This window comes from Silene latifolia, chromosome 6 (genome assembly GCF_048544455.1).
Source record: "Silene latifolia isolate original U9 population chromosome 6, ASM4854445v1, whole genome shotgun sequence".
NCBI classification, from domain to species: Eukaryota; Viridiplantae; Streptophyta; class Magnoliopsida; order Caryophyllales; family Caryophyllaceae; genus Silene; species Silene latifolia.
In genome coordinates this window covers 113,017,302-113,039,781 of record NC_133531.1, presented here as the reverse complement: position 1 = coordinate 113,039,781, position 22,480 = coordinate 113,017,302, and the positions used below count along the sequence as shown (strand labels likewise).

General features: G+C 37.0%; 1 long non-coding RNA gene across 1 annotated transcript; it reads left to right on the top strand.

Moving 5' to 3' along the window:
- The first annotated feature begins 134 nt into the window (after positions 1–134).
- LOC141658906 (uncharacterized) lies at positions 135–21,860 on the top strand. Its single transcript, XR_012549515.1, has 2 exons — positions 135–222; positions 21,612–21,860. It is a non-coding gene; the product is annotated as an uncharacterized LOC141658906 (long non-coding RNA).
- The last annotated feature ends 620 nt before the right edge of the window (positions 21,861–22,480 follow it).

The following is a 22,480-nucleotide window of genomic DNA, read 5'->3' as shown; positions in this document are numbered from 1 at the left end:
AAATAAACAATCATTTTATGGTAGAATCAATACATGCAGCTGGAAAATATTGATGATTTAAACAATTTCTATAATTTTGTTATTTAATAAATACAAATTGAATCGGCATTTGTAATTTGGTTGTTATTTGCGACAGCATGATTATACTATGAAGTTGGAAATAAATAGCACTTGATCGATGTATACGGAGATCATTCAATTGCGGATCGGCTCTGATTTAAGGTGGGTTTGATTTTCATTTACTTTTTATAATTATGCTTGTATAAGTTTTATTTGTTGAAGTCAGTTCATTAAGGTTAATTTGGAAATTTGTTTACTGATATGCTTTTGATAATAGTCATATGTGTAATTGTTATTTTTTTCAGACCGTCTTAAATAAACTAATTTGAAGAAAAATTACGGCATAGTTAATGTTCATTTGGATATCTTAATTAACTGGTAAAAGTTTGATCATAGAATTCTGTAATTGGTAATATGGATTGGTTATTTTTAATATAAGTAAATAAATGTTTTGATGAAGTTTGTAAAGGGGCTGGTTACCTGGTTTACTTGTTAATGTTCTGTCATTTTGTCTGAAGTGTCTATTGAATTTTTGATTACGTGTTTGAAAATGTTTAAGGCGAATATTGGATAATGACGTAATAATTGAGATTAATTATGATCACAGAAATTAAAGGAAATGTAAAAACAATAAAACATAACAAAAAGATAAAATAATACAAAAAAGGTTAAGTACAAAGTTAATTGAGTCAATGTATCAACTTTCGAAAATCAAAGACAAAAATTACAGTTTCTCGAATATCTCCTTGTAAACAACATTCGTTGTTGTATTAGTCATTCCCCCTTCTTCGTCTAGAAGCAAAACTTTTAGACCTTTCCTACTTGTAACCCTAGATATAGCAACGTACAATTGGCCATGGGTAAAAACTGGTCTAGGAAGATAAAGTCCAACCCGGGATAGAGATTGCCCTTGACTTTTGTTAATAGTCATTGCAAAGCAAACTGCTAAAGGAAATTGTCTTCTTTCAAACTTAATGGGAACCTGGTCACATCGGTAGGGGTCAAGGTGATGCGGGGAATATAGACCTTGCTACCGATATGACTGCCAGAAATAACGGTAGCACTTATAACGCGATTTCCTAGATGATTTACCTCCATTCTTGTGCCATTGCACAATCCATTTGCTTGGTCAATGTTTCTAAGGAGCATGACTATAGCTCCAACTTTCAGCTTTAATCTGTGATTGGGTAAACCAGAACATCTGATTGAGTTAAGAAACTCGGTAGAATAAAGTTCTCGAACCCCATAATTCGTCTCTTCCTTGCTTATTTCATCAGAGCTTAAGTAAACTTTTTCTTCCTTTTGAATTTGATCCAATACATAGTCGTTTACCTCCTCGACGACATCGTGAGTAGGTGCGAGTACAACTCTTTCAGTGAAGTACGGATGGTCACCTAAGTGATCTTTTAAAGATGGGTACGTGCTCTCTACAATGGTGGCTATTGCATCTAAACCCGGTTGTATAAGTATATCTTCGGGTAACTCAATGCTAGCTACACCATCATTTGGCCCTCCTGCTAAACCGTCACCAACTTCGAGAATCCACTTTGAAAATTGTCTGATTTCATCATCTGATTCCGCACTTCCGACTTGAAGTCTCATATTTTTTGTGAGCTTCAAAACCTGAAATTTAACAACAATTTAAAACGGTCAGAATTGAATTACTAAGTAAAAGTAGATATTGTATCAGTAAGTTTAGTAGTTAATTTTACAAAAGTTAAGATATAACCTTGCAATATCTCCTAATAAAGGAGAAGAACTAATAGCAGCACCAACAATATCTTGCCTGCTTCCTTTAGGTATAACAGGCAAGATTTGTCGAAAATCTCCGCCAAACACTACAACTTTTCCTCCGAATGGTTTTTCAGGGTCTCCTTCTGATGAAGTTCTCATAATATCTCTCATGCTTCTATCAAGAGCTTCAAAACAATAACGATTAACCATAGGTGCCTCGTCCCATATGATAAGCTTTGCCCTTATTAATAGGTCTGCCAAATCGGTTCCTGGTCGTATCCCATGACAGGTCGAATTTTCGTCAATATTAATAGGTATGCTTAGTTTTGCGTGGGCTGTCCGCCTCCCTGGAAGAAGGATAGATGCAATGCCACTTGATGCAACCGCTATGACAATCTCACCTTTGGACCTTATTCCAGCGCATAATGTTTTCCAGAGGAAGGTCTTACCGGTTCCCCCATACCCATAAACAAAGTAAACACCACCTTGACCACTATAAACAGAGCACATGATTTTTCTATAAATCGATTTCTGTTCATCGGTCATTGAAGAAGTTAGCTTTTCATGTTCATAATTTAAAGCATCTTTATCATAAGCTAACTCATCTGCCAATAGCCTATTCGAGCACGTAGCAAGAATGTCAACGTCTGGATATGGCATGTTGTCAAACTTACGTAATGAACTACCATTTCTTTGCAACCATGATTCAATCTCGGATAGTGCGTAAGTTTGCAACTGATCGTCTGTGAGTTGGAGATCTGCATGTTAAAATTTTTACCATAATTAAAATTGCGTAGAAATAGCTTTTTCAAGGACATCAGCTGATAATAAACCACTAAACCACTGTAATTTTATTAATGTTCATAGTGAATCAGAATGTTAAGAAAAAGAAGAAAGGTAGAACAGTCAGTAAAAGAAGGTATAGACACTTTGAGAAATAATTGAGATGGTAATTCAATCAAACTCTTTATTAATTTTCAATAATGAAATACGTGTTATTCATGATTGTAAATTTTATTTTTCATTTAACCAGTTTGTATTAATTACATTACAAATAAGTGTATGCTAAAAAAAATTAGTCATTAAATCAGATTTTTATTCAATAATTTTTTCCAAAAAAATGTTATTCTCCAAAAAATGTTTTTCTTCAAGCACACCATCGATTTCACCATATCATAAACAATACTATAATAAATCTCAACAGCGACATTTACTACATATATGTTCGTCCTTTAAAAAATAAGTTTTCAAGTACATGTAAACTTCATTGACACACTTTTTTAATTTATATAATTCTGAATTTGTTATCCGCAGTACTATATAGTTGTCAAAATATTTTGAGAATCTTTCTTTATAATAAGTTTGTAATTAATTAAAACTGGCATTGACTGCCTCCTGTTTTTGAAATATGTCACCAAAATTAACAAAATACATGCATTCACGAAAAGTAAACAAATTTAAATAGATCAATGAGAATGCTGCCATGCAGTTTAATGTTTTAACTAATATTATTACACCAAAAAAATTAAGAAATCACCTGGGTTATGCAGCTCAGTTCGTCTTCTATATAAGATGTCATCTGATAATAACTTCCACGTCTCCTCCCACACTAATTCAGGCTTCACTAAGCTATTTGTGAGCAAAAGAGTTGCAAAAAGGTCCCTAAGATAACATCCCGTCCCCCAAAAACTCGCTTCATTAATGGCATCAATATACTCTTTATCATCACCAAGTAAGCCTAAAGCGTAGCAAGCTTCCTTGAATGTTGGGTGAGGAAATCCATTTACGGTTCGAATATCTTCATATGATTTGGGTCCTTTCACAAAGTTGAGTAGGGTTCTCAAATAGTACCTCTCACCCCCATTTGGAGACATATGATACATCCGGCCAAGAGTAAAACCTTTATGCCTTGGAGTCCATACCTTTTGTTTCTCTTTCCATACAAATTTTTGTGGAAATTCCCAATATGTTAGATCTCTACCATCAGATTTCAAATTATTATATTCCAACCAAGCTGTGAATTTTGTTCTACCTCCGGAAGACCTTTCAACAACTTCGTCGATTGGATCTTCATCATGGAAAATAACGTTTTGCTCATTAGGTAGGTGATAATCTAACCTTAAAACAGGGGGGTCCTATAGTGAATAGGGAAGGCAAAAATTCTCCAAACAGCTTCACACGGTGAAATGTAACGGCAGTCGTAATATTGTTGTATTTGATCAATTTGATTTGGATCCTGAGAACCTATTCAATAAGAGAAATAAAAAATAATAAAACATTTATTAGACAAAATTGAAGTCTAAAATTATGAAAGAAAAGTTAAGTAAATATAATTTACTACCATTATTGGTGCGAGTTGCACTAACAGTGACACGGTCGTATCCTTTATTAATGTACTTGAATAAGTACTTGATTGATCTTGCTTGGTTGCACCATTCAACATTAATGTGAGCACGATACTTCAACAACAAATCTGCATTGTATGGAACGACATATCCGTTATGAATTTCTTTACCATTTTTCTCAATTGTTCTTCCATTGTCCCTTCTCATATAAACTGGATAACCATCACCATCTACAGTAGTTCTCTCATTAAACTTCTTTGGAAATTTTTTCGAGCATATTCCATCAATCATGCATGGAGAATCTGGGTTAAGATCTCCACATGGACCATGAATCATACAATCTTTACCGCATAAAGGGTGGGTTTTCTAGGGGTCCGGAATTTCAGCACTTATAATACGGTCAACATCGACGGCCGGGGAACTTGTCATCCCTTTGTAAAAATAGCAAAATATGCGCATGCGGGAGGCCACGTTTCTGGAATTCAATTGTATAAACAACTGAAAAAAAAATCCAAAATTAAAGTTAGTATTACATAGAGCTTAGTATCAAAAATAGAAAATTGAAAAGTTTACGCATGATATTTAAAAACGTTAATTAAAGTAAATGATAAATTCACCTGCCCTTGTCCGTCCAAAAATATGCAGTTCTTTAAAGTCGCGCATCAGCTCATAGAGTTTCAACTTAAATACTCGAGTAACTATATCAGGTCTGTTCTCTGGCCGTAGTCCTCTTTTTTGAACGAATCGAGTAATTTCAGGCCATTTTGGGTTGCATGTAAAGGTGATAAACAAATCAGGATACCCACACCACCAGCAAATGGTCATCGTATCTTGATATGTTTCTCTCATGTAACCCTTGCCCCCTACGAATGATGAGGGGATAATGAAACGAACACCAGCGGAGGAGGGATTTGTTTGTCCTGCAGCGGCAGCATTTGCTAAATTCTTGAAGTTTTCGGACCTCAACTTTGGTTGGTTAAAACGGATATACTTCAGACGGTCAGATTCAATCATGGTGCAACCATCAGCTAGGAATTGTTGAAATGCTTTACCTGAACATTAAATAAATGTACAACATTTTTATTTATAAAAACGTGTTTATTAAAAAGCATAATTCAGAGAAACACAATATTAAATTGGTTACAGCAATAGTATAATTGACAAAGAATCTATATATTATATAAGAAGTCAAATAATTAACCCGTGAAAAAATAGTTGGATATTCTTTGTCTATTGATCTGCCTTGAATGCGAAAAGCAAACCACTCCCTCAAGGTTAACTTATCCCTAGTGTTGGTAGTGTTACTTGTGGATGTTTTCGATTGTTGACTATGAGGGATACCAAGTCTATGACCATCCTCTCCACGCGGAAAGAGAATAGGGTACTGCAAGGCTAAATAAGAGGCATGTAGCTCTGAGATACGTTGTAGTCTACCACATCGTTCCTCGACCACAATGTCCCTACTATCAATTGTGTTCTCAAAATCTCCCACAATTAGGGGCAGCCACCTCCGAGACGGTAGGTAAATTATATGTTCGCCATCCGTATGACGGGCACTAATAAGCCTTAACCTGACCTCACCATCAGAACCTTGGTGTATCCGATCTCTTGCCATTCTAAAAGATTTTACCAAAACATTGTGACGATCAAGCATTTGTTTCAAATCCGTCATTAGACCGTCGTCAAACTGAATACTGTTAGTAGAACTGCATATATAATAGTTAAAGATTAAAACTTTAAAATGATAAAACATTATCTAAAACTATTTAAAAGTTAACTGAAAAATAAAAAACGATTAACCTTAGTGCATTCTTTCTATGCTTCAACTCATCTTCCGTGTCGTAAATATAAAGTTGACAAAATTTTGGTGGCGCGTCATCCGTAGGTAATAAGCTTCCAATTAAATGTGTATTTTCCCCACCTATTCTAAATGTGTAAGGATCCCTACCTCGGTTAACCGAATGATCTATCTTGCCACCCATAGATGTAAATGTAAACATATTATTGTAATGGCGTATGTTTTCAATGAAATGATTACTTTTGGGATGTTTTCTCATCAAAAGATCACAAAGTAATTTTGGAGGCTTTTTGATGTACGGAAGTGTTACTGTTCCATCTTTGCAACACATATTAAAAGAGGGCACTACGGGCTTGGTATCCATACGATCCCTTTCACCGTACCACATCTGAGCTCCACATTTTGTGCAAGTGTAAATAGGGCCCCCTATATCATCGTACCCTTCAAGATCTGTTAAGAAAGAGAAAAGTCATTAAAACGAATAAATAAGAAATGGTAGTTATACTTGAAACAGGTTATTAATATGACCTTGCGGGTTATCATCAGCAGTTGTTATACGTTTATTTGCTTCGTAAGTTTCATATGATGATGAAAGATCCCTTGCTATTTCTCGGATCATATGTTGTCTTTGAATATTCCATTGACATGAAGTGTTATCGGCTGAAAATATTTGATTTTCCAAAAGTTGTTGTCCACTATTATCTGTACACATAGGAAATAAGCTTATATGTTAATAGAATACATATACTTGGTGTTTATTTAATAAAAACATGTATAGTTTCCATTAAAATTTGATCTGTTTATTTATTGTGGAAAAAAATACAGGTATTTGTAAAATTACCAAACGTGATAGTGCTTAATGGAGTTGTGGGAGTAGAGCTGGAATAATTTTTCGCAATCCTTCTTTGATATAAGTGTAATACTCCGTATTTATAGTCTTGGGGGTACTCTATCGAGTAGCCCTTACTCTGTCGAGTAAGGGCAAGTTGCGCAGATAAATAGTTTCTGACCTGTTGGGCACTCGATCGAGTAGCTGGGGCACTCGATCGAGTAGGTACTCGATCGAGTACCTTGGGTACTCGATCGAGTGTCCGGTTTATCGGGGGAGTTTTCTCGGGTTTTGTTAATTACGCGATTAAGGTATATAAACATATTCGGCATTGTTCTAAATCACTTTTTACAAAACCTAAAACCTGTTTAAGAGAGAAAGCAACTTGTCTTCTTCCTAATCGCGTTCTTGACAATTCCCGGAGTTCGGACGGTCGGTTTGCATCGTAGTTCGTGTCGTTGGATTCCTTGCGTCGAGGGTAAGCTTTTAATGTAATTTATATAATGTTCTGTTAAGATTAGTGAAACCCTAATTTAGGAATTGGGGGTTTTTATGAATAGTAATTGAATAGTAGTATCTATGTGTTGTATGGTAGGAGGAGAGTTCATAGAAGAGGCGTTTTGAGACAATTTGTAGATACCGTCTGCGTGTTGTGCTTTCCAGGTAGGATTTCCTACTCAGTATTAGTCCCATAATGGGATATTGGTGATGTGCTGTAATTAGTTGATTGATATGATGATTGTAATTGTGATTGTGATTGCGGTTGTGTTTGTTGATGGTTCTCGAGATGCGTTCTCGGCTGAGTGGGGTCACTTGCGGGAGTGATCTCACGCCCTAGTTTCGCCCTTCGTGGAACCCGCCACGAAGGGGGATGTGCACATTAATGAGCGGGGTTATCGCTCGACGATGAGCGGGGCTTAGGTGGGAACGGCTGCGGTCCCCCATGGCTTGTGGTCGGGTCCAAAGGTGGGATTGATCGGTGATTGAGACGGTTGGTTGGATGTGTGTGTGTGGCGGTTCAATTTGTCTGTTTGTCTTATTGTTGTTATCTATATTGATTGTGTGATTAGTATCGACCCGGTGTTATTTTGTAAACCTGCGGTGATCCATTCGGGGATGGTGAGCAGATATTGAGCAGGTATAGAGATGATACTGGGATAGCTGGGATGGCCACGACATGACGATAGAGTCTTCCGCTGTAGTTTAGTTTCATTTACATTTCAGTTGAGCACAGACAGTTTGGAATAATGTATTATACTTTCAGTTTGGTTTCGAGGATTGTATTCATTCATTTAACTACTTATAATAAATGTTGTTTCTGTTTTGTCTATTTGATTATCATGCCTCGGGCAACCGAGATGGTGATGTCTTCATACCTGAGTGGTCCTGGTAAGGCACTCGGAGTATGGGGGTGTTACAAATGGTATCAGAGCGACGATCCTGAAACCTGTAACCAATGAACTTAATGAACATAGAGAGAGTCAATTAAAAAGAACCCGGGGTAAAAGTTGTAGGAGCTAGTGCAAAGGCTTGGGAGACGTCCTAAAGTCGCAAGGGGTCGCCCTACAACTTTGAACCGGTCACGGGGGAAAGTGTTTGTCGAATACATGTGTGCTTGTTTAACTTGTGCAACAAAGTGATGAAATGTGTTGATTGTTTGGTGTTGAAGTAGGAGGTTGAGCATGTGAAAGAAAAGTAATGTATGGTTGGAATAACATGTTGAGTGCTTACAATGTGGCTTTCATAGCATGCTGAATTGATTTTGTTGATAAGTAGAATAGATGCGTAGCATATAATTTATGATATCATGCGGTTTTTATAAAGTTAGCATGTTAGTATATGACGTAACATGCGGGTAGCCTTTACGTATTAGTGATACTTGATCGAGTGAGACTAACTCGATCGGGTGGGTTTCTCGCGCGATTTTGAGTCCGAATCGTGTTTTGGGGCACTCGATCGAGTAGCTAGGGTACTCGATCGAGTAGGGTCACTCGATCGAGTAGCCTAGATACTCGATCGAGTGGGTTAGAGATCAGAAGGTCTGTTTGGTTCTGGAGTTTGGGTACTCGATCGAGTACATGGGGGCACTCGATCGAGTAGGCCGTTACTCGATCGAGTGGGTTTGGATACTCGATCGAGTAGGTCCTATGCAGCGCGTTATCGTGTTTTGAGGTTTAGTACGCGTGTTTATGTTTATCCCTTTCTTCTATAGCTTCAAGATGCCGCCCAAGAGAAATGCTTTGTACGCGAGAGCTGAGGTTATGACTACGGATGACATCGTTAAGATGTTGGAACACCGTGACGCTCTTACAGACCCCGAAGAGAGTGAATGAGGACAAGGATAAGAGTAAGGAGAAGGAGGTTGATCATGCTAAAGTCAGCCTCTATATTGCGAGGTTTAACCCGAAGGAGTATAAGGGAGTTGAGGAGCCTAACCATCTTTGATAGTTGGGCCGAGGGAGATGGAGAACATACTAGATTTAGTTCGTCATGTCCCGATGAGATGAGAGTGGATCAGCCGCATTTTATCCGAGGGAGGGAGGCACTGGCAAGTGGTGGGATTCGGTGAAGGTGAGTGCTAAGGAATTGTATACCAACCAAGGGTTACCTGCTATACCTTGGGAGGAGTTTCGTAGGGTTGTGAGGAAGGAGTTTGTGCGGGAACATGTGAGGAGTAAGTTGAGGGAGGAGTTTGATAAGTTTAAGATGACCGCCGAGATGTCCGTGGCCGAGTACTACAGGCAGTTCAATGAGAAATCTAGATATGCTGAGGACATGGGTTTGAGTGATGAGAATCTGGCTTTGAGGTTTGAGAGCGGGCTAACCACGAAAATTATGGATAAGTTACCCGTGGGAGTCCTTACTGATGTAAAGGAAGCGTATGAGAGGGCTGGGAGAGCTGAGAGACTAGTGGAGATGGCTCAAGAGAGGTCTGGTGGTGAGAAGAGGAAGTCGGAGAGCGAGGGTGGTGGCCAATCTAATTACAAGAAAGGCAACCACAATCAGTCTAAGGGGTTTTCTTCTGGATCAGGGTTTAGTGCTGGGGCTTCCTTTGGGCGAGGCCGAGGGAGTGTGAGTAATAGTTGGGGAGTGACCTGCTTTGGATGTGGTGGCGTAGGCCACAAGAGACATGAGTGCACGAGTGCACCGGGATCTTTTCAGAGACCTGCACAGAGTTTTGCGAGCAACAGACCGGCTGGATCATGGCCAAACCGGGGAGGTCAGAGCTACCAGAGTGGAGGCAACCGCAACGGCGGTAATTCATATCAGAAGACACCGATGAACAACAACAACAATCAAGGGTCGGGTGCTAAGCCGACCGCATCAGCTAGTACTGTCCAGGGAGGTGGGCAGAAGACCAGTGGCAAGTTATTCATGATGGACAAGAAGGCAAATTTGAGGAAGATGCGCATGTTATCACCCAGACATTCCTTGTTAATGGTATTCCTACGTTTGTTTTGTTTGATTCGGGGGCTTCTCAGTCGTTTGTGTCTTCGAGTCATGTGAAACAGTTGGGTTTGAGAGTATATGAGTCTGTTAATGAGCAAGTTTTCATACCGTCGGGTGAGTCTGTACCATGTGGGAGGTTGTTTAGAGATGTATCTTTGATAGTTGGGCAAGTTGATTTCCCTGTAGACTTGCTAGAGTTTCCTTTTAACGGTTTTGAGATGATAGTTGGGATGGATTGGTTAGGAAAGTATAAAGCTAAGATAGACTGCCATCAAAAGAGAGTGTCCTTGAGAGGTCCTAAGGGTGTTAGTGTGTCTTACCGGGGGTTTCTAGTCAAACCCAAAGTTAAGTTGATTGCAGCTGTCACCTTGAAGTCTTATTTGAGGAAGGGATGTCCTTTGATCTTATGCCATGTGAGAGATGACCGGATAGAGAGTCCGACAGTTGATGAGATACCAGTGGTGGGAGAGTTCGCAGATGTGTTTCCAGAGGAGATTCCGGGGTTACCACCGAGGAGAGAGATAGATTTTACCGTGGAGTTGAAGCCAGGGACGGGGCCAATCTCTAAGGCACCGTACCGTATGGGTCCTAAGGAGATGGAGGAGCTTAGGAAGCAGTTGGATGATCTGATAGAGAAGGGATACATTAGACCAAGTGTATCACCGTGGGGAGCACCAGTTCTATTTGTGAAAAAGAAAGATGGAACTCTGAGGTTATGCATAGATTACAGAGAGTTGAACCGTGTGACGATAAAGAACAAGTATCCTTTGCCAAGGATAGATGACCTGTTTGATCAGTTGAGTGGTGCAACAGTCTTTTCTAAGATTGATTTGAGGTCGGGGTACCATCAGGTGAAGATTAGAGATGTGGACATACCGAAGACAGCTTTCACGTCGAGGTATGGCCATTATGAGTATGTGGTGATGCCGTTTGGGTTATCTAATGCGCCGGCAGTGTTTATGGATTTGATGAATAGGATCTTTAGACAGTTCTTGGACCAGTTTGTAGTGGTGTTTATCGATGATATCTTAGTCTACTCTAAGACTAAGGAGGAGCATGAGGAGCATTTGAGGATCGTGTTGCAGACGTTGAGGGAGCATGAGTTGTATGCTAAGTTGTCCAAGTGTGAGTTCTGGTTAGAGAAAGTTGCTTTTCTGGGGCATGTGATATCTAAAGATGGGGTAGTCAGAGATCCGCGAAGATTGAGGCAAAGTGACAAAGTGGGAAGCACCGAAGAATGTTGCTGAGGTTAGGAGTTTCTTGGGTTTAGCTAGATACTACAGACGGTTCGTGAAAGATTTCTCCAAGATAGCTAGACCGATGACAGCGTTGATGAGGAAAGAGAACAGGTTTCGTTGGGATGAGAGTTGTGAGACGGCATTCCAAACATTAAAGGAGCGTCGACCACGCCTCCCGTCTTAGCATTACCTGAAGGGAGCGAGAATTTTGAGGTTTATACCGATGCTTCGAAGAATGGGCTAGGTTGTGTGTTGATGCAGAATGGTAAAGTAATTGCCTATGCTTCTAGGCAGTTGAAGCCTTATGAGGAGAACTACCCTGCTCATGATCTGGAGTTGGGTGCGGTGGTGTTTGCTCTCACGATTTGGAGACATTACCTTTATGGAGCAATCTTTAAGGTATTTTCTGATCACAAGAGTCTCAAGTACATCTTCACTCAAAAGGAGTTGAACATGAGACAGAGGAGGTGGATGGAGTTGATTGGCGATTATGACATGGAAATCATCTACCATGAAGGGAAGGCCAATGTTGTTGCTGATGCTTTGAGTAGGAAGAGTGTACATTCCTTGTGTACAGCTCTATCTTTGATGAGGTTGAGGGATGAGGTAGCGAGCTTTGGGATTCATATGATGCAGAAAGGAGATGCCATGGGTGATATGACAGTACATATGGAGTTTTATGATGACATTCGAGGTAAACAGGCTTTGGATCCTAAGATAGTTGAGTGGAGAGCGGGAGTAGAGAAAGGGACAGTGTCCCGATTTTCCATTCATACAGATGGTAGTTTGAGGTTTGATGGTAGGTGGTGTGTTCCTAATGATGAGGAGTTGAAAAGGACTATCATGACAGAAGCGCATTGCACACCATATTCAGTTCATCCAGGTGGAGACAAGTTATACAAGGATTTGAAGAAAACGTTTTGGTGGCCTGGGATGAAGAAAGAGACAGCTGAGTTTGTGTCCCGTTGTTTGACATGCCAGAGAGTTAAAGGGGAACAGAGAAGACCACAAGGTAAGATTCAGTCTTTAGAGGTGCCTGAGTGGAAGTGGGAATCCATTTCCATGGATTTTATTGTGGGTTTGCCAAAGAGTCAGCAAGGTAACAACATGATTTGGGTGATAGTGGATCGCTTGACCAAGTCAGCTCACTTTGTTCCAATGAAAGATACGTGGACTAAGGCACAATTGGCTATGGCCTATCGAAAGAACGCGCTTAAGTTACATGGAGTCCCTAAGGACATAGTGTCTGACAGAGATGCGAGGTTTATATCGAGGTTTTGGAAAGAGTTGCAGGAATCGTTGGGAACGGCTTTGAAGATGAGTACAGCATTTCATCCTGCGACAGATGGGCAAACTGAGAGAACAATCAAGACTCTTGAGGATATGTTGCGAGCTTGTGTGATGGATTTTGGTGGTAGCTGGGAGCAGAGGTTGGACTTGATAGAGTTTTCCTACAATAACAGCTATCACACTAGTATTGGTATGGCACCGTTTGAGGCTTTGTATGGGAGGAGATGTAGGAGTCCAATCTGTTGGGACGATAGTGCCGAGGCAAAGGGTTTTAGGACCAGAGATGGTGCATGAGATGGTTGAACAGATTAAGATGATCGGTGAACGGATGAGGGCGGCTCAGATCGACAAAAGAGTTATGCAGATCTACATCACGGATATAGAGTTTCGGGTTGGGGATAAGGTTCTTCCGGGAAGTGTCTCCTATGCGCGGAGTTATGAGATTTGGGAAGAAAGGCAAGCTAAGTCAGAAGTTTATAGGGCCGTATGAGATCTTAGAGCGAGTTGGAGAGGTTGCTTATCGTCCGGCTTTACCGTTGCGTTAGAGAGAGTGCATAATGTGTTTCATGTATCGCACCTGCGGAAGTATGTGAGTGACCCGTCACATGTGTTAGAGGCAAGAGAGCTTGGAGCTAGATGAGTCTTTATCATATCTTGAGGTACCAAGGCATCCTAGACCGAAAAGTTAGAAAGACTAGGAGTGGTGAGACAGTTTTGCTTAAGATCCTGTGGTCTAACCACGAGACCGAGGAAGCTACATGGGAGGCCGAGGACATCATGAAAGAGCGTTACCATTTCCTTTTTGATCAGGTATGTATGGTTACGGGGACGTAACCTTGTTTCTTTTAGGGGGGTAGGAGATGATCGCGAGAGTTTTTAAGAGTCTTATACACCTTTTGTATGTTGTGTCGGGATGTTTGTATTAGGGTTTGTATCATGTTTTGTTTGGCTTTTGAGTCGGGAAGGTTGAGGGAGTACCTTTGTTTTTGTAGTGGTTTGAACTTCGGGGACGAAGTTCTTTTTAAGGAGGGAAGACTGTAATACTCCGTATTTATAGTCTTGGGGTACTCTATCGAGTAGCCCTTACTCTGTCGAGTAAGGGCAAGTTGCGCAGATAAATAGTTTCGACTGTTGGGCACTCGATCGAGTAGTCGGGGCACTCGATCGAGTAGGGGGTACTCGATCGAGTACCTTGGGTACTCGATCGAGTGTCCCGGTTTATCGGGGAGTTTTCTCGGGTTTTGTTAATTACGCGATTAAGGTATATAAACATATTCGGCATTGTTCTAAATCACTTTTTACAAAACCTAAAACCTGTTTAAGAGAGAAAGCAACTTGTCTTCTTCCTAATCGCGTTCTTGACAATTCCTGAGTTCGGACGGTCGGTTTGCATCGTAGTTCGTGTCGTTGGATTCCTTGCGTCGAGGGTAAGCTTTTAATGTAATTTATATAATGTTCTGTTAAGATTAGTGAAACCCTAATTTAGGAATTGGGGGTTTTTATGAATAGTAATTGAATAGTAGTATCTATGTGTTGTATGGTAGGAGGAGAGTTCATAGAAGAGGCGTTTTGAGACAGCTGTAGATACCGTCTGCGTGTTGTGCTTTCCAGGTAGGATTTCCTACTCGCATTAGTCCCATAATGGGATATTGGTAATGTCTTTGTAATTAGTTGATTGATATGATGATTGTAATTGTGATTGTGATTGCGGTTGTGTTTGTTGATGGTTCTCGAGATGCGTTCTACCGAGTGGGGTCACTTGCGGGAGTGATCTCACGCCCTAGTTTCGCCTTCTGTGGAACCCGCCACGGAAGGGATGTGCACATTAATGAGCGGGGTTATCGTCGTACGATGAGCGGGGCTTAGGTGGGAACGGTGCGGTCCCCCATCGGCGTGGCTAGTCCAAAGTGGGGATCGGTGATTGAGACGGTTGGTTGGATGTGTGTGTGTGTGGCAGTTCAGCTGTCTGTTTGTCTTATTGTTGTTATCTATATTGATTGTGTGATTAGTACTGACCCCGGTGTTGTTTTGTAAACCTGCGGTGATCCATTCGGGGATGGTGAGCAGATATGAAAGGTATAGAGATGATACTGGGATAGCTGGGATGGCCACGACATGACGATAGAGTCTTCCGCTGTAGTTTAGTTTCATTTACATTTCAGTTGAGCACAGACAGTTTGGAATAATGTATTATACTTTCAGTTTGGTTTCGAGGATTGTATTCATTCATTTAACTACTTATAATAAATGTTGTTTCTGTTTTGTCTATTTGATTATCATGCCTCGGGCAACCGAGATGGTGATGTCTTCATACCTGAGTGGTCCTGGTAAGGCACTCGGAGTATGGGGGTGTTACAATAAGATAAGCTTCCTCTTCCTCCTTGCTAGCTTAGCTGACTGTTGTTGTTGGGTTAAAACACTATGCTGTCCCGAGAGAGCTTGAAAATTTTGATTAGATCTCTTAAGCGATAATCTTTGTTGCTGTTGTTTCCTTGATGTTTGTGCAATCAGGTATTCGTTTACCCCGTATTGCAAATGAAAATCTATAATATAAAATTAATTTTAAAATTTGGGTTATAAAAAATAAAATATACTGTAAGTTGAAATATTCTTTAAAAGAGAAAAAGAGTATTACCATTCCAATAATTCCTTATAGAGGCTGCCAGTAGTTTGTTTTCCGTCTTATATGGAACTTTATTAAACGCTTGTGTAAAATCATTTGATAACATAAGTGGAAAAAATAATTAGTGAATATCTCAAAAAGATTAACTAACAGTATTTTTGTCAATCTATACAAACTTTATTTAAAAACAATCCTTAAATTGGACGACATACCAGATTAAGATTGATACATTGGTGATTTACCCTTATTTGGTTGAATTGGTGCTTTACCCTTGCTTTGTTGAAATGATGTTGGATTTTGAATCTCTAAAGGAATCACTGCAACATAAAATTGTGTAGACAAACAATAAGTAGGTGAGTAAAACCAATATGTTAATAAAATTTGAGAATTTGTACAATACACGTCCTCTCAAAACTTTAAAGTGAGGGACATACCATTTTGGGATTGAAACAATGGTGATTTATTCAGAGATGTTTGACCTGATGCTTGCGTTTGTCCTTGATCATTTGTTATGTCACGGAGCGGCAACGAAGACGTTCCTTTTATTAATTTTTAAATTTAATATAAAATACAAATTAAATTACTTCCATGTTTTCAGTGGTAAATTTAGGTAATCAAAGATATGTATTTTGAATGACATACCTTGGTAAATTGGAGTACTGAGCATGTTTATATTAAATTGATGAGTTGATACATCACTTGATAAATCTGAATGAATATTAATGAAATTGACCTTCTTTGTGTGTGGTTCTCATATTCTCATAGCCGGCTATAAAAATAATCGAAAATAAACAACTTTACTATGCAGCCACCACATAGATAACTCGTAAATGATAATAAATTGAAATTGCAAATAGTAAGTTATGTACTTAAAATATTAAAAACTAAAACAAATACCTGAATTAGGAGGATAAAGTGTTGCTTTACCCTTTTCTGACTGTATACTTCCAAATCTTTGCGCATGAGTGTTTGTTATTTCACATAAGGGTAAAACCGTATTCTCTAAAAGATGTGGAAAGTAAATCAGAAAATGAAATAAAGGAAAAAATACTATAAATCAAACCAAAATATTAGATATCAGTCATTAATTTGGCGTCAAATGAGACTTTATAGAGTTATGTATTGGCAGTAATAAAACAGGGAAATTATAAACCCTAATTATAGATCACCAGCAAAAAATTTCTAACCAATTACAATTCTAAGGAAAAGTCGGGCAATATAGTGTTCCAAGGGTTTAGGATACACTTTTATCTATTTTAAAAATTGTAGGATATCATTAGTAAAACTACTATTTATCTCAGATTTTTGTATGTATCAATTCTTCAAATTGGTTTCAATGACTATATATATAATAATTCAAGAGGAAGAAAATCAAAAAAAATAAGGATATGTATAAAATAGATCAACCAACCTTTATCACCTCCATAGCTTTTTCTTTTACTTTTGTTTGATTTGTCTCGGGAATTATATTCTGCCATGAGATGAGAGCAACGTTTAAGCTATTCAATTTTGAGAGAAGTGAATAAAAAGTAAAACAAACTGGTTTAGCATATATTTATAGGGTTTGTGCATATAGAATACTAAACAACACGTTTAATGTCCAATAAAATGTTGTTATTTTATACACAAATCAGATGATACACTTTTATCTAGAGGGTATTGTTTAATGTTCCACATTGTTATTTTATAGACAAATCAGATGATACACTTTTATCTAGAGCGTATTGTTTAATGTTCCACATTGATTAGTTTTTTATTTGCCCAAAATTGAAGGAATAGAATTATAAAAGGCAAGTTCATTCAACTGTATATCTTGAATATGGTGCTATGTCTTTTGGGATCATTGGCATATTTTTTTTTTTTAAAGATTTTGTTTTTATCGAAAACACAACTTTGTATTATTCTCTCACTGACTTTATTGAGTCATCTATCCAGAACAAAAATAGTTTCCCATTTTCTGCGATATTTAAAAGTTGTTTAATTTATCTCAAATCACGTAAGATATATGTGTTCAACCTTTTGAAAATTAGACAAATTATCATTGTTGTATAATAAAAAAAATTTCGTGTGAAAACTGTATGAACGTGGTTTTATATTTCGACCCATATCACGGGACAGAAGATAGTTCATTTTTTTTATTTTATTCTTTCTTTTAATTGTAGCAACATATAAGATAACTTATTAAAATTTTCAAAATGTGGTTGTAGACATCAAAGTAGTTTATCGAATAGAATAATAAACATCAAAGTTTGGCTGGATACAAACATTTCAATTAAATTTTTACAAAATATTTACTTATATTATTAAGTAGCTGATGTATTTTGCCAGTAGGGTTTGAAGTATTTTGACGTTGACATCGAACTTTGATGTTTAGTATTTATCGAATAGAATAATAAACATCTTAGTTTGGCTGGATACAAACATTTCAATTAAATTTTTACAAAATATTTACTTATATTATTAAGTGTAGCTGATGTATTTTGCCAGTAGGGTTTGAAGTATTTTGACGTTGACATCGAACTTTGATGTTTAGTATTGTAACAGTGAAAGTAAGGGTAAATATTTAGGTGGGCCAAGTGATCATAGTGGATATTAAAATTGGTCACCACAAAAATTGTAATTACTTTCAACCCGTCAATTTAAACAACGAAAAGTGATACAAAAACCGTTACATAAATTGAAATCCACCAATGAAAAACATGAAGTTTAGTTGCTAACACAGTGTAACCAAAACAGTTGTAAAATTTAAAAGCTACATAGTTCAATTACTTCTCCGTCTTCACAATAGCGATTTTTTTGGTTGCAGCGCTTGCATCAATGGATTCATTATCCACAGCAATTGGGATTGATCTCTTCAAAGGAGTTATCTTTGGGCTGTTCTCTTCAGTTTGGGATTGTTCCTCCTGCGAAAATGGTAAGATTTTAGATACAACTTAAGTATATTCTCACGCTTTTACGTGTTAGAGTAATAGGTTGAAATACATATATATTTACCTCGACGTCAATATTATGGACAACCAAATCTTGGATGACCTAAACAAACAAATATATCAGAAAGTTAGCCATAGTATGTAGACATATAGACATGCCTCGCGAATTTGAAATTTCAAAAAACTAACCTTTGAACTTTCAGCACGTTCACCACTTGTCAAGTGTGTAGGCCTAGATTTAAAAGAGTTCATCTCTGCCTATGAATATATGAACGAAAAAAAGGTTAATATATATGGATGTTTGTAGGATAAAACAATTTTAAAAAGAATAATTATAGTACCTTGAAAATTTCTGTGTATCTTTTAATCCATTTCTCCGACATGTCGTGGTTGTCCGTCATATCAAGCGCATGGCAGTGTAGGTCGTTCGACCTTGACCCACATTATAATGAGGGTGTATATAAACTTTAAACACAAAGGATTTATCTAGGAACACTTCCAAGTCGCGAGGCATGTCTTAGGATCACCGCTCTTTAAAAAAAATACGAAGAATAATTTAGCAAAAGATACATTTTTTCTTCAAAAATAGTAGTCTTCACATATGAATCACAAAAACTGGGGCAATGGAGGAGATTTACCTTTTCAATTGTTGATAGCATAATAGAAGCAGATTTGCTGACAAACTGATTGACTTGACCATCAAATGCTGTGAAATACACCAGATCATCAGACGGGTCCGAAACCTGGAATTTGATTTGGAATCTGCATATAATAAAATATATATTAGTGTCACATATAAAAATTGAAACAATAAAAAAACGTTTAAGAGGAGACTAAAACGCTTTAATGTTCGACCTTGGGACCCTAGACGTTAAACCTTGAATATGACCATCACAAAGTTTATTTTTACAAATCCATCTTCCTTGGTCGTTTTTGGTCGCTTTCATCCAGCATAACTTGCAGCTGTCGTAGAACCACCCAGCTGAGCAATCAAGGTCTATAATTTTGGCGTATGTGTAGTAATAGCCCTCCTGCAATATATACGTTAATTAAATATATGATTTGATACACTTACGAAAACCAAAAAACTTTGTAGTAGTTTTACTCAACTTTTTTAAGATCAACACAATAAAAATAATATACCTTTTCATTCTCTTTAAGGTCAGTGATTGATTTTATACTATCCAAAGTCATGTCGTCATTTTCGGAATCGTCAGGTACTTCAATAATCTGTAAAGAGTTGCTTGGGGTGGTGGTGGAAACACTGGTACAATATTAAAATTGGCGTAAGAATACCATAGAGAATAGAAAAATAAATTATTGTATAAATTTATGACTACAGATGTTTTCAATGTTTGAAAGCTGAAATTTATTCAAAATTACAACCTTTGCTCGAATTCTTTTACTTCGGGTATATCAGGATTGAGGTTAAAAGCAGTGACATTGAAAGTTGTCTGGATACGCCAAGAACCTATAAAATTAGTTAAGCGATGTCACATTTTAAATTTGTAAGTTAATAAGTAAATATATTTTGATCAAATAACGTATGATGTATAGTACCTTCAAACTTCTTTGTTTGAGCACATTGTATGACAATGATTTTGGATTGGTCGGGATTGGGAAGTTTTGATATGAGATCAGGTATTTCAACCGTGAAAGGTCCCCATAAAGTACATGAAAGCTTTGTTCCCCTAAAAAAAATTTGTAGTTTAATAATTTAAATTTTACAAATATTTAGATTCATAAATGTACAGTTGTTACGAACTTACTGGTAGTCCTCAAGCTTGATTGTGCGACAGACATGTTTGTTTTGAGTTTCTGTTAGAGGACCAATCTCATAAAGCTTCCCTATAACATCTGCAAATGTTAAAGATTTACAACAAATCATGATTACTATAGGTTTAAAATAATAAATTACCGTAGATTAATATTGGGAGGGTAAAGAGTCATACCTATATAATATGTAGTGGGAATTATACCATCCAATATATCGTTAAAACTTGCAAAGCGATATAGATTAGTTGGTATTGATGGATCATTTGTTTTTTGAACTTTCGTTGAATATTCAAACCATAAACGTAAGGGATGAGGTGTAGCCTTGTCAAGTCCGGTGTTGTAGTCAACTGCTAAATTGCGGATGGTATAGACTTCACCAACCGATAGCTGTGTTCCGAAGTGGGAAATCAACTGTTTCCAAATAGAGGCTTGAATAAATTCATTCTGACAAAAATAGAAATTTGTCATAAATATTGTTTTTTGGAGTTTGCTACTAAGTAAGAGTTTATCGATTTAACTAAAATATGTATAAATCAAACGATGTAAAAAAAATACCAGTACAGGCAGAAAAAAGAATGATTGGCTTCAAATGCAATCACCGTGATCATTCTTTTTCAGATATAAGATAATAATGTGATTGGCTTCAAATGCAAAGATTGAAAATTTGTGATATTCAATAAAAGGGTAAGTGATATCAAATTTTTTATGCATTCTAATATTTCTCTTTTTGCTTGAAATATAAGGTCATAGGTCTTAATGCTATAGAAACAGATTTGTTTTCTTCCATTACATTCAGATTTTTTTATGTATCAATTCTTCAAATTATTCAAATTGTTATTAATGACTATAGATAAAAATTATTGTTTATCTTAAGCGATAGTATTAGGTTATTTATTTTGGATATGGCATTGTAAATAACTGAATTTGAAATTTTAATTAGGTTAAATACTATATTTGAAATTTTATTATACCAAAATTACTGTAAATAACTAAATTTGCTATTTAAATTAGACTGTAAATAACTTAAAATGCTATCATAATGTAGAACTATTATTAGACTGAAATAACAACAATCATTATATAACTAAAATAATTGTAAATAACTGAATTTGGTATTTTAATTAGAATGTAAATAACTAAAACTGCTATTATAACGTAGAACTATTATAAGACTGAATATTATAAGACTGAATTAACATCAATAAGTATATAACATAGAATCATGTATAAAAAACCGAAACAAAAAAAAAAATTATACACAAACCTTTGAGTCAATAAATAATAGTTCAATTGCATCAAGTTTCTTCTTATCGTCTTTGTTGTTTTTGTTGCTTGATTCCGACTTCTCAAATTTCTTGTTTTTGTTGCTTAACTCTGGCCTGCTCCACTTGTGTACAACCCTAATATTGAGTTGAGTAACCCGAACTCCAAACTTGAGGTCACCGATAGTAAGGACATTAGCCATTGCCATATGATTCGAGAATTTGCAAAAAATTTCTAGAGAAAATGGAACTAATTTTTTGTTGTTTTTTTTACAGTGATGATGAATGAAGGTGAAAGGTAGGGATTTTAAGAGTATATAGAAGGCGTGGAAGTCGAACAGGTTGTGGAAAATTTGCTCTTCAGTTGTAATGTTAAAGCCCGTGTATTTGAAAAGTAATTTAATGGGCTTATTAATTAATATTTAGGTGTTAATTATCGGTTTGTATTCTCCATAAAATGGAGCAGATTACAAAAACTCGTAAATCGTAACTCAGATTATTAAACACAGCAATAAATCAAATCAACCAACAGCATTTAAAAATGATTATTAAAACTGATGTTTTGTGGAAATCTGACATGGCACACAACAAAGAACTCCTATCGGGCCGATACAAAACTGAAATTTTGAGAGTTAAGGAGAGGGCGCGTGAGGTTAAATAGTGAAAGCTTGTTGTGCCACCTCAGCAGGAAACCAAGATTCTTTTATAGTAATATAGATAATATAGACAACAATATTACATCAGATATACCATGTCTTGTTTGTATAGGCATATATTGTAGAGGGCATGTCAGTGGGTTTTAAAACAAAAATATCAACGATTTATTTTATCTTATAAATCCTTATTTTAAAGAAACGATAATATGTCGGAGATGGAGGTCCGACGGAAGGTTGATGGAAACGTTTGTGTAGCTATGGGAGAAAGAAAGGGAAGTGGTGCGTGTTTGATAATGGTTAGTGTAACGCCCCGTAATTTCGGACCGTTAATATATTTCGGAAGTAATTTATTAATCAAGTAAATTTGATATTAATGTATTTAAAGTAAAAATAATTCAAAGAAATATAATTTTATTATATTTTGAAGAAAAGTATTTATTTTGATAGTTTCGAAATGTTTAAAAATAGTTTAAACCGTGTAAAAACTTT